Source organism: Hemibagrus wyckioides, linkage group LG25 (assembly GCF_019097595.1).
Source record: "Hemibagrus wyckioides isolate EC202008001 linkage group LG25, SWU_Hwy_1.0, whole genome shotgun sequence".
Taxonomy (NCBI): domain Eukaryota; kingdom Metazoa; phylum Chordata; class Actinopteri; order Siluriformes; family Bagridae; genus Hemibagrus; species Hemibagrus wyckioides.
The window spans coordinates 3,963,392-3,977,033 of record NC_080734.1 but is presented as its reverse complement, the minus strand read 5'-3'; the positions used below and the strand labels follow the sequence as shown (position 1 = coordinate 3,977,033).

Here is a 13,642-nt window from a genome sequence, read left to right as displayed (position 1 = left end):
TCTACACAGACTGTTTTTTTTTTAAATATTATGACTAAATCACAGTGTAGTAAAGTGGCACTGGATTGTAATAATATTTGCTGTATATAAATAAGCGCTCATGTGACAGGTGCAGAAAGCCATCGCTCTCTGTTCTATGGAAATACAGATAGGTTTATGTGTTGGCTTCCAGTAATTTGTTTTTCGTTCATCCTTCTACAGCGACAAACCCCCAGAAATGCAGCAAGGGAAACTGTGCTGTTGCTAGAGCAACGCTTTCCAGGACCTTCTATCATTCCCATTGGTCATTTTATTAGGGATACATACCTTTTATCTATGTTTAGAAGCCACTATAGTCGGTGCACACACACACACACACAGTATATGGAATAAGTAACTAGCCTATACACAGGTTATCCGTTATCCCCCATTCCTCCTGACCAGCAGTGTTATAATATTATAATGTGTTACATAATGTTCCTACAGATGGGCAGTGGTGTTCCTATAATGGACCTTCTCCATTTCTGGACAGTGTAGATACATTCAATCATTTTAGGTCTACCCTAGAAACCTAACCCCGCATTCATACTAGCATGGTGAAAATCATTTGTCTTGCTTGTACTTTGTCTGTTTCGATCATGTTGTCACTGTCCAGTGGATTAGCAGTTTAACAATGGAAGGCAACTGTACTGGTTATTTAGGTTCACAAGACACACAATGACCTCTGCTTCTTCTTTCAAGCTTTGTTTTTCTCCTCAATAAGAGGGTTTATATACATATTTATATATAAAACAAAACCATGATTATACCTTTTTCTTCCATTCCTGTGCATGATTATGATTGTTCCAAAGAATTTCTGAAGATAAATCTACAACATTGACCAGACGAATCCATGCTGTAAGGAAGCAATCATCAAATTTAGAGCATTCACTCATAATGCCAATGTTATCTAGCTACACTATATTGCCAAAAGTTTTGGGACATCTGCCTTTACATGCACGTGAATGTAATATGGAGTCATCCCTCCCTTTGCAGCTATTTTTGTGTTGTCTTTCTTGTATTTATTGTCTTTTGCACTGTCTTGTCTATGCTCTGTTTGCACCTAGCTGCACACTGTGCACTTTACGTGGCTAAGACAAACTTCTGTCCTAGCTCTGTGGTGTTGTTTTTGTGTTGAACTTGTTGTTGTATGTTTATGTAGCACCAGGTCCTGGAGAAACGTTGTTTCATTTCACTATGTACTGCGTCAGCTATATGTGGTTGAAATGACAATAAAGCTTCTTGAATCTTGAATCTTGAATAACAGCTTCAACTCTTCTGGGAAGGAAGGCTTTCCACAAGGTTTAGGAGTGTGTTTATGGGAATTTTTGACCATTCCACTAGAAGCACATTTGTGAGGTCAGGTACTGATGTTAGATGAGAAGGTCTGTCTCACAGTCTCCGCTCTAATTCATCCCAAAGGTGTTCTATGGGGTTGAGGTCAGGACTCTGTGCAGGCCAGTCAAGTTCCTCCACACCAGACTCTGTCATCCATGTCTTTATGGACCTTGCTTTGGTCACTGGTGTGCAATCATGTTGGAACAGGAAGGGGTCATCCCCAAACTGTTCACACAAAGTTGGGAGCATGAAATTGTCCAAAATGTCTTGGTATGAAGCTGAAGCATTAAGAGTTCCTTTCACTGGAACTAAGGGGCCGAGCCCAACCCCTGAAAAACAACACCGGAATTCAATGATCTGGAGGGGTGTCCCAAAACTTTTGGCAAGTGTTGCTGAGCTGCAGATTCGGTCCAAAATGCTTCATGGATGTTTAATGTTTATTATAATAAAACCGAACCAATAGTCACAGAGGTCTGTAATAATAAAAGCAGTGTTTTATGTGCTTCAGGTGCTCTGAAAGAGCTAACTAAGAGGAGGTGTCCATGCTTGTCGATCATATGGAAAAGAGACTTTGTCACGTCCCAGAGTTTACACAGAGTGTGAGCTGCTGCTGTAATCATAAAGACTGTCCCAAACTCATCCCAGGACTTTTATTCAGGACTGACAGTCACCGGGAAGACCTAATGTTTACCTTTACTGTGGGAAAGTAAAGATTTATAATCCTCTGAAGAGGATGAGCTCCCCTTAAGAGTGTCAGGGAGTGTTTATTTATTTATCTTTATTTTTTTTACAGGGATTTGAAAGTGGTATTTCTGTAAAGCAGCTTTGTGTGTTGTTAAAATATGGTATACAAGCAGTATAACAGTGAATTAAATAGATTTAATCCTATATCGCAGACACGATTGATGTGGGATAGCTTTTTTAACACTAATTGGGAGAGGGGGCGCGTTCTTTGGCTCTCGTGAAATCTCGCGATATTTCGAAAGCGAAGCGACGGTTGGGTGTTCGGCGTGACCTCAGCAACGGCGCGAGGCGGAGCTGGAACTTTGTATGAACTTCTTGGAGTTGAAGTTGCGCGAGAGAGAGAGAGAGAGAGAGAGGGACGCACAGCACAGACTGGAGAGAGAAGAGAGAGGAGCTGCAGCTCGGCTGATGGACTAGACCTCACTTCATTTAACAGTTGTTTTCGTCTAAAACTGCACGCGCAGCCCGAGGGTGGGCGAGTGGGAGACTGTCTCGCGCTCCCTAAACGTTTTTTTTTTTTAATTTGATCTACCGGCTGGTGTTGGGAGTTTTATATCTGCAGGAAGAAACGGCGACGAGGACAGAGGAGTGCGAGAAGACGGAGAGAGAGAGAGAGAGAGAGAGAGAGAGAGAGAGAGAGAAGGTGAGTTCAGTCCGTAAACACGGCTTTGATTTAATCGTTGCTTGCATTATTTCCCCCCCCTCCCTTTAAAAAAAAATGAAACAACCCGTGCGCGTGGGAGTCGCGAGACGGATTAATATTAACATTATCGCCAGCGTTTAACGCGACAAAACTTAAATCTCGGTTTACCTAAAACGCGGCGACGTCAGTGCACGATTATTTTCAACGATCAGACAAATCCTTATCGATTAAAACGTGTGTGGATTTTGCGTGGCAAGCGAAAAGATGAGCGCGAGGCGAAGACGTTTACAAATCAGTCTCGCGCAGGTTTGTGGACGCCGCCGAGCTGGTCGTATTTAAGCTAACCGTTGGCGCGGATCGTTTTTAACATTCCGTTAACACGGAAAATATCTGGTCTTACAAAACTACAAACATCTAACTCCCGGAACATCTGTACGACATTACTTCGCAAAACTACTGTTCGTCAAATCGGCGACTTATAAATGATGGGAAAACTGTCCTGCGCATGCGCAGTTGACAGACGATTTCGTTTAGGATATTTCCCTTCAAAAACGAGTGTTTTTTCTTAATGATGTAGATCATCCGACAGCGCACTGGAAATATGGCACAAAGCTTCAATCCAGGGTCGAGAGCACTATTGTGCATGTTATCCACGAATTTCGGTGGGGTTCCTCAGGGTTCTCTGGTTTCCTCCAGGCAGCATGGAGGTGGATTATAGTGTCACTAAATCACACCTAGGTGTCAGTTGATGGACATGAGCAAATGCTGATCAAGTCACGCTTTAGTTCCGGTGTGGGACCGGGGATAAAGCCGTCTTCGAGCTCACGGGTTCGAGATTGTACGGCAGACGTTTTGTATTATAATAATAATAAAACGTGTTAGATGAAGGATGGAGCAGGAAGCTGATGGTTATGTGTTGATGCTGATTCCCATGTTATGTTTTTCATGTTTGCTACAATCTGTTGTCCTCCAGAGCGTGGAAAGGTCCAAAATTGTTTTTCCGGATATTCCCGAGTCCAAGGAACTGTTTCTGATCTGATTAATGAAGAGAAATGATGTATAATGTGGACCTGTTGTCTTGATTCCCTTCAGATTTGGTCACATCATGGCTCTTTCATAAAGTAAACATCAAGTTTAATCCAGAAGAGATTCATGCTAAGGGAATTGTGTACATCGTGGGTGGGTGTGTGTGTGTGTGCGCTAACATGGTGACATCAGGTTTCCTTCTCTTGGAATTCCAGCCTGACCTGACAGTTCTCTTGCACTTTTCCATGTAGGAGATGGGATTTTAATATTACATTGCTCCAACAGAGTGACCAGGTTTTTACTTTCCTTACTACTCAGTGTGTGGTAATTAGGATACGAGCCGCCTCGAGCCTCGGCTTTTCATCCCTGACTGAGAATATTTGGAGTAGTAAGTGTGTCGGAGCGTAAATAATTAAGCACTAAGTGTAACTTGTAAAATGTTCAGGGGAAAAAATAAACACAACACACACCGCGTTAACTCGGAGAGTCAGTAAGTGTTTATTCCCAAGTACAGGAAGTGACATTACGCCAACATGGCCGCCCACGCTATCTAAAATATAACGTCACAAGGTCATGGTGCTGTTTAATGTAGTCACTTATTTTGTGAATATAAGTACATCGTAACGTCATGGTCAGTGATGTTAGTTCACCGAGACGTCCAGTTTGTATCTCTGTAATAAACTCCGGGCGGATCTGGAAGGCGGTGTGTTTTTAGCAGGTGGTGGATTTTTATCTCGGTGTCTCTGGGTGCGCTGCTGATGCGTTGGCTTGTTCTGATCTCTCCTCTCTGGCTGTGTTGGCTGTGTGGGTGGATGTACGCTTTAAAGAAGAACTCGTCCCTGACTCCAGCGCTGGCTTCTGCTGATTCTTCATGCTCTAGATCCACAATAATTACAGATTTTACGTGTGAACATGAGCGTGTGTCTGGTATATCTGTACAGGGAGTAAACAAGTTGTTCTGTCTGTCTGTCTCTTTGTCTATCTCTCTGTCTATTTGCATCTATCTATCTAATTATTTATCCGTCTATTTTCCCATTGACAGTAATGAAATATTTTAGGTGTGTAGATGAACGTGTATCTGGTGCTTTCCCGTACAGGGAGTAAACGTGTTATACACATACACTCGGTTCTCTTGTCTGTCTCTTTACCCAATAGATTTGGAGCTGTAGATGATGAACATTTGTTTAAAACAAATCTACATCAGCAGCATTTTCCTTTTTATTGTTGGGGTACAAACTGGTACCGTCTGGCCCTCTGTCAGTCCTGCTGCTGGAACCTGAGAACCTTTTGATAGAGAGGAGAGGTTTTGGGATCCACAGACAAGGAGAACATCCATGCTTATTTATCCACCTGAGAAGATGACTGTTAACCCCAATAGTGGCAGCTTAGCGGTGATGGGATTCCACCTCATGCCCTGACCCATGAGCTAAAATTTCCTCCAGAAGAATATTCCAGAGGAACACTTTTCTAGATGTTTATTTGACCAAAGCAGGTCAAATGAAGGCTAGTATACGCGATCGAGCGCAGTGGTACGCAGACAAAACACTAACGTGAAGATGGGTATCAGCCAGTGAGCGCTTTCTCTTCCACTCACATTTTCTAATCTCTATTATGTAAGTACTCCAAGGATGAGGATACAGTGTCACATTTTTCTGTATTAAGCTGCCGATTGAGAAGGAGAGCGTGGGCAGAGGTGCACATGTTCTGTAACATGGAGAGGGAGGGGGAGAGAGAGAGAGAGTAAGAAGAGGGAGGGGAGAGACAGGGAGTTTTAGAGAGATGGGGAGAGAGAGAGAGAGAGAGAGAGAGAGAGAGAGTAAGAAGAGGGAGGGGAGAGAGAGGGAGTTTTAGAGAGATGGGGAGAGAGAGAGAGAGAGAGAGAGAGAGTAAGAAGAGGGAGGGGAGAGAGAGGGAGTTTTAGAGAGATGGGGAGAGGGAGAGAGAGATATGGGGGGGGGAGACAGACACAGACAGAGGGAGAGAGAGACCAAGAAAGACACGGGGGGGGGGGCAGGGAGAGACAGAGAGAGAGGTAGCGAGAGTGAGACTAAGAGACAGGTGGGGGAGAGAGAGACAGACGGAGATAGACACAGCAGACAGAGAGAGAGAGAGACAGACAGAGATGGAGAGACAGACAGACACAGAGAGATACACACAGGGCAGATGATTGGCAGTACAGGGAATCTCAGAAGGCGTTCAGACACGGTTTAACGTGACAGATTAATCGTCACATATTGAGTGTTTAAATGAAATGTCACTCTCCTCAGCTCAGGAGAAGACGTAGACCGTACATCACAGGTCAGAGAGCACCGTCCAGCACGTCCAGCAGGTCACAGCTTACTCCAGCTCACTGCTGGTATCACCATTCAGTGCCATCACCATGTACTGGTTGGCTCCTGGTACATGTGGGCATTATGACACACACCATGACTTTACTGTCTCTATCCTACACGACCAGTATCCCCGTGTATAGTGTTGCTGAGAAACCCCCAGTGTACTGTGAAATAAATGAGCATGATATTAATGTCCTGTTGTTGTATTTCTCATCTCTCTCTCTCTCTCTCTCTCTCTCTACGTTTATTTAATGACCACACACAGAAATGGAACCTGGGAGAAGCGTGGAAACAATCTGTAGGAATTAGTTTTAGTGTTATTTTACAGTTTTAAGGATTCAGACCATCGAGCAGTTTGTTTCCGAAGGATTTAAATCCGTGTGTGAACAGATATCATGATCTCTCAACAAGAGTTTAGTGTGGTTATTCATCACGATATCGATATTGTATCACATCTCTCGGCACTAATCCCCAGCCTCACCATCACTACTATACATCACCAGAGTGATCTGATCAGGTCTAGGATGCTTCATCACTGGAATGATGAGAGATATATAATGATGTAATGTTTCCTCTGATGAAACGATGATGTCAGGATTATCACCTAGAGCTTCAGCTGATCTCCATATAGATAAATATTTTATTATAGATTCATATTAACACATGAAGTCGCTTTATATGGAAACGTTTCCAGGTTTAGGAAAAAAAATCCAAATCCTATTACAGTCTTTTCTGTTCGTTACAGGATACGATTTATCCTCTTCTTCACTGGCCCTGTCTGTCTGTCTGTCTATCTGTCTATCTATCTACATATCTATCTATCTATCTATTGGTCTTTTTCTGTCTGTCTCTCTCTGTCTATTTGCGTCTGTCTGTCTGTTTGTCTATCTATCTGTCTGTCTATCAGTCAATTGGTCTTTTTGTCTGGCTGTCTGTCTGTCTGTTTGTCTATTTATCTGTCTGTTGGTCTTTTTCTGTCTGTCTCTGTCTATTTGCATCAGTTTTTCTCTGTCTGTCTCTCCCTCTCTCTCTGTGTCTGTCTGTCTATTTGCATCTATCTATCTGTCTGTCTGTCTATTTGCATCTATCTTTCTAATTATTTATCTGTCTGTCTGTCTATCTGTCTATTTTCCCCTTCATTTTCTCCCAGTTTAACCAGTGCCAGTTTTAACCCAGTTGCTAGTGTAAAGTAGCTCAGATGAGGACTAACACATTTTCTCTGAAAAGATACATAACACCACAAAACAACTGATTGGAGACTTTCTGCCCGTCCTCTCCGTCCCTCCTCTCCGCCTGTCCTCTCTGCCCGTCCTCTCTGCCCGTCCTCACTTATCTACACTTAAAGACAAGGGAACAGCAGCCATCTTTCTAAAACGTAGAGCAGGTTTGGACAAGAGAGAAACAGAGTTTTATTTTCTCTTATAGCGCAACAACACAAGTCAAGTGTGACGATCAGACACAAATCTAACAGAACGCTATGAAAGCTATGTAATCTCTGAAGGATAAACCTGCAGTATCTGTTACTGTGGGAAATAAAACGGGTAGGCTGAGAACAAAACCCAGAAACACTAGTTACAAGGAAGCAGGAAACTGGGGATATAACCGGGTGATGTGGGTAAGGAGGTTTAATACGAGCCAGAACACAGGGCTGGGGTTGTGTGGGTCAGAGGCAGGAGATACGGCTCAAATATCACATCACAATACCTCTTTACCACACGCTCCACCATTTATTAAATATATATGTGCTCACGTTATGGTGACGATGTGCTCATCTTATAGCCATGATGGGTTTCCATGAATTTTGTTCCAAATTAATGTTATTCAATAAAAAAGCAGGGGTTCGGGGATTGACTCCCTGCACTTCCCATGTGAACAGGAGCAGGATGATCGGATGACTTGATGCACAACCCAAAACAATGGAACGGTTTAGTGTCAGGAAAACAGGTTGATTATTTTAAGGTAAATTTATTAAAAAACAAATAACAACAAAAAATTGAGTGCTTCTTAACATAGACTCACTGCTAATGAAATTTATTGTCCATTTTAACATGAAATTAGTTATTTGTCGTTATCATTTCAACCCATTTACTTACAAACTGTCCATCCACCTGTCCATCTATCTATCTATCTGTTTATCTGTCTGCCTATCTGTCTGTCTGCCTATCTAGCTAGCTAGCTAGCCATCTGTCTATCTATCTAGCTGTCTCCCCTCCATTTTCTCCCAGTTTAAACAGTTTTATCCCACTTGCTAGTGTGATGTTGACCAGATGAGGACTAACATGTTTAACAATTTTTTTTAATATATTCGGTTCACCTGACGTGATTCTGATCTAATGACTGCATATGGAAGCCTGTGATGTTTTATCCAGGGAGAGAGTGAGAGGGGTGTTAACATGGCTCCCGAAGACTGAAATTAGTAACGAATTCACCCGTCTAACACTCGGACTCTGTAATTACAGTCCTGTCTCCGGCACCGTTGTGGGCACCATCTTATTGCGAGCTGCTGCCTCGGATACACACACCCATTAGTCACCACGTCCATCATTCCAACATTCCCGGGGACGAGAGGACGCTCAGAGCCACAGTTCTCTCAGCATTCACTCTCCATGTGCTGCGTTTGGGTTTAATACGATAGTGCTGATGTAAACATGTACAGAATCCTGTCACACACTCGACACACGCCTCGAAACGTTTGGGGTTTGATGGAAGCCAAATGCACTCTTCCCATTTTTCATCCATAATAAATGCATTGTTTTTTTATTGTTGCAAGAACTGATTTCCTGTTATTAAAAAAAGCCTCCAAAGCCCAACCTTTCCTGTGTACACATGTGTGTTCTGCTTCAAGATACACCAGCATTTATCCCGTTATTCCAGACACTTCAGCTCCCTGAGCCACGTCCTCCCAAAAATTCACCCACGTCTGATCCGACTGCTAATCAGCTTGGGATCATCCCTGATGTCGGACCTCTGAGACACCATGAGATTATTATTTAGTAAATATCTTTAATAATGCTGCATTTTACTATATATACTATTGCAAGACCTCTATAGTTGAGGAAGGAATAATTAATGCGTGTAAACTCACGCTGTTATTGGAAAACCATCAACGATGCCATGATATCAGGAACAGAGTTATAGTTTTTCTGTTTTTCCCCCTTTCTAACAGCATGTCCTGAAGAATTTATTCAGACTTATTTACTGTCCAGTGTTTATTTACTGTCCAGTGTCAACCAAATGAGGACGAGGTTCCCTTCTGAGCCTGGTTCCTCTCAAGGTTTCTTCCTCAGGTCATCTCAGGGAGGTTTTCCTCACCACCGTCACCTCAGACCTCTCATTAGGGTTAAATAGTAAACTTAAAACTTTATCATTATTTTTCTATGTTTCTATTGGGCTTGGGTATCGTTCACTTTTTTCTGGTACCCAACGTTGCCTGTAGTTTGGTACTGGTACCCATTCATACCTGTAATTCGGTACTTTACACTCCAAACCTCTCAATGTGAACATTTTGTTATTTATTTAGAAATGTTCCACTCTAAACAAAGTAAATCCCCTCTCTACCTCCCAATTACATCAGTATTTGCTTAACATAACTAGCACGGTACGACATTTCGCCCCGTTAACTAGCCGCTAGAAAAATGCCATGCTAACGGCAACCATCACCGTGAGTGTCGTTTTCTCCAACACCTTATCACATTAGCTAGGATAATTAATCACCCGAAGATGTTGAAGTTGTCGTGGATGCCTCACTTAATGTTTCGTCATCCTCGTCCAGGGGTTCGACTTGTCCAGGTGTGTTAGCTGCCGTTGTCGTGTGTGAAAAAAGTTGCAGGGGTGACGTCGCGTCACGTCTCGTCTCCGCCTCGCCAAATTTCCATACCTGAGAAAGCATCTGGGCGCCACATGAGAGTAAGATAGAGAAAGAAAGAGAGAGCGTCACATGGTACCGGAATTTGGTCCCTGCTTTGAGACAGTGTCCACTGTTTACAGCGCTATAGCAATAAATTGAATTGAAAAAGAAAGACATCGTACTTTTATCCATTTCTAGATACATTTAATGTCGAAGAACGTCCATCAAGCATTACCCATGTTCTGACACCTCAAACCTCGACTTCTCTTCATTTAGTTCCAGCTCCAGGTTTAAACCATACCGTTACGTTTAATCATTATAGTATTTCAGTAATGTGTGTAAACGTAAGTGATGAAGAACTGAAGGGAATGTTCCTCACACAGGTTTAGTGCAGTGTTAAGTAGGCGGAGCCAAAAGATCCCGGTCCCATCAGGCTTCTGAATCAAACTACAATCTAAGCAAGATGAGAGGTTTCTCAAATTCAGACCCTGAACCCTAACAAACAGCGGGTAGAGTTAGAGCTCAGTAAAGATCTACAGAAGCGTGCAATTACAGACAAAATGCTAGTTTGTTGAGCAGAAATGGATGGAAAGTGGGAAATTCCTCCATTTTTTTTTTTTTGCACACGTGCCAGGACACTGGAAAAAAAACAAAAACATGAAGATTATCGAGTTAAACGTGTTTTCTCTGAATGTTTTGAAATATTAGCATTAAAAAAAGTCCACATTTAAATTTTATTTGTCACATACACAGTACTACTGTCCTATGATGGAAATAAAAATATAAAATTAGAATATAAAAGTAGAATCAAAAATAAGAAATAATATTTAAATAAAAATGTAAAACTAGAATATAAAATATAAGAAATAATTTAAATAAAACTAAAACTGGAACATAAAATAATTTAAATAAAAATGTGAAACTAGAATAAGATACAAGAAATTGTTAATTAAAATTGTAAATCTAGAACATAAAATAGGAGAAATATAATTTAAATAAAAAGGTAAAACTAGAATATAAATTATATGAAAGTATAAATAAAAATATAAATCTAGAATATAAAATGTAAGAAATATGCTAGTAGAAAAGAATCTAAAATAAAAAGAATATCAAGTATAAAAAGAATATAATCTATCATTATACAATATATAAAAATAGAATAAAAATAAACAATAGAATAAGAGTAGAATAAGCAGAATCCACATTTGATATTTGTTAAATTACCTTATTAAAAAAAGCTTGTACGTTTATCTCATGACCTCATTTGTAAAGTAAATGACCTACATGTTGAGCCGCTGTTAGAGCAGCGATAAACATTTTTCTTTAAATAAATAAATAAAGTGTCTGATTACTAAGAAACCACAGAGCAGCAGCATCTCGGTCGTGGAGAGTGCTGACACTGCAGACTCCTTCCATAAACTTTAACACTTACACACACTCGTGTGGAGCACCAGGTCCGAGTCCCCGAGTCCCCCCCCCTTTTTTTGAAGGATATAATTTCACTCTTCTTTAATAAGCGCCTCTGAGCGTTCTCAAACCGGTTTGTTGTTGACTTTGCCCTGTTTTTATCTCGACTTTGTCTCATCATTGTTAACATGCTAACGGATAACTGTGAACAATAGTGGTGCGTTCCCAGCTCTTCAGTTCAGAAAGCATTCCCATCCTCATTCCCTTCACCTGTACGGAAAGAAAAACACCTGCAGTGTGTGTTTCTGAATTGTTGGAAATGTGTTAACGATTCCTTATTAGCCGTTTCCATAACTCTGTGTCAGTATCAGTTGTAGTGTCGTTCCTAAACAATACGCTTTTAAGATAAATAACTTGTTCAGAAATTACAAGGTGTTAAAGCATCTCCAAAACTGCAGCTCTTGTGGGGTGTTCCCGGTCTGCAGTGGTCAGTATCTATCAAAAGTGGTCCAAGGAAGGAACAGTGGTGAACCGGCGACAGGGTCATGGACGGTCAAGGCTCACTGATGCACGTGGGGAACGAAGGCTGGCCCGTGTGATCCGATCCAACAGACGAGCTACTGTTGATCAAATTGCTGAAGAAGTTAATGCTGGTTCTGATAGAAAGGGGTCAGAATACACAGTGCATCACAGTTTGTTGTGTATGGGGCCGCATATCTGCAGACCAGTCAGGGTGCCCATGCTGACCCCTGTGCACCACCAAAAGCACCAACATTGGACATGTGAGCATCAGAACTAGACCACGGAGCAATGGAAGAAGGTGGCCTGGTCTGATGAATCAGGTTTTCTTTTACATCACGTGGATGGCCGGGTGTGTGTGTGTCTCTTACCTGAGGAACACATGGCACCAGGATGCACTATGGGAAGAAGGCGAGCCGGCGGAGGCAGTGTCCTGCTTTGGTCAATGTTCTGCTGGGAAACCTCGGGTCCTGCCATCCATGTGGATGTTACTTTGACACGTACCACCTACCTAAGCATTGTTCCAGACCATCTACACCCTTTCATGGAAACGGTATTCCCTGATGACTGTGGTCTCTTTCAGCAGGATAATGCACCGTGCCACAAAGCAGAAATGGTTCAGGAATGGTTTGATGACCACAACAACCAGTTTGAGGTCTCAACCTCCAAATTCCCCAGATCTCAGTCCAATCCAGCTTCTGTGGGATGTGCTGGACAAACAAGTCCGATCCATGGAGGCCTCACCTCACAACTTACAGGACTTAAAGGATCTGCTGCTAACATCTTGGTGTCAGATACCACAGCACACCTTCAGGGATCTAGTGGAGTCCATGCCTCGACGGGTCAGGACTGTTTAGCAGCAAAAGGAGGACCAACACAATATTACGCAGGTGGTCATAATGTTATGCCTGATTTGTGCACATTTCTTCACGATGGTTTACACGGCCAGACCAGTTCTAGAGTTAGTACTGCGAAACTAATTTATTTGAATAAAAACGCCAAAGCGCCGTGTTACACTAAGCGTCAGAAGGCATCCATCATTAGCAGCGGCTTCTTCCTCTTCCCCAGGAGGAGTTTGTCAGGTTTATTCGGGCTGACACGTCGTCTAGAAGAGCCGCGCTTTAATGAGGCACTCTGCCCACTCACCTGATGAAATCACTGAGGATGCACCGAAATTACAGCCCAAAATAAAGATAGTGAAGACCTGACGAGTGACTGATGAGCGTTCCCGCTTTTAATGACTCAAATATAACCCCTAACAAATCATTGTATGCTGCAGGGAGGATTTCAAAACCATGATTAAGACGACGTGAGTCATGTCTGAATTCTCAGCACTCTGTCGTATTCCCTCAGTCCCTTCACCACACTCTGACCGCTAACAATGAGCCGCACCGTGACGCACCGGTGCAGCAGTCAGGCTCGGATAGATACACAGGAATTCCTCTCTACAAGAATCGGTCCTAGTTGTGAACATCACCTGTCCTGGACCTGCCTGATTTGTAGCTGCAGGTGTTCCTAATAAAGTGGACAGCACGTGTAAATTGCTGAGCTCTCCTCCACACCTGATCCACAGTTACTCCCCGAATCCTCAGCCATGTTGATCCGTCTCCTGGGTCTGTGCAGTGGGCTGGGTTTAGAGGGGTTTCCTCCAACTAGCCATGAACAAGACTATTTATTTATTTATTTATTCACACACTGATCGTGTTTAACAACCTGGCCTTTAAATCCTGTTTAAGGAAATGAGAACAGAGCGTGTGTGTGTGTGTG

The 13,642-nt window shown here is 42.4% G+C and overlaps 1 protein-coding gene across 6 annotated transcripts in view; it reads left to right on the top strand.

The window, feature by feature from the left end:
- The first annotated feature begins 2,430 nt into the window (after positions 1-2,430).
- The window catches only part of sipa1l1 (signal-induced proliferation-associated 1 like 1), an 80,118-nt gene continuing 68,906 nt past the window's right edge, over positions 2,431-13,642 (top strand). For all 6 annotated transcript variants that reach the window (XR_009203583.1, XM_058379584.1, XM_058379583.1 and 3 more), the window contains exon 1: positions 2,431-2,743. The gene's annotated coding sequence lies outside the window, so the exon portion shown is untranslated. The remainder of the gene's footprint in view (positions 2,744-13,642) is intronic.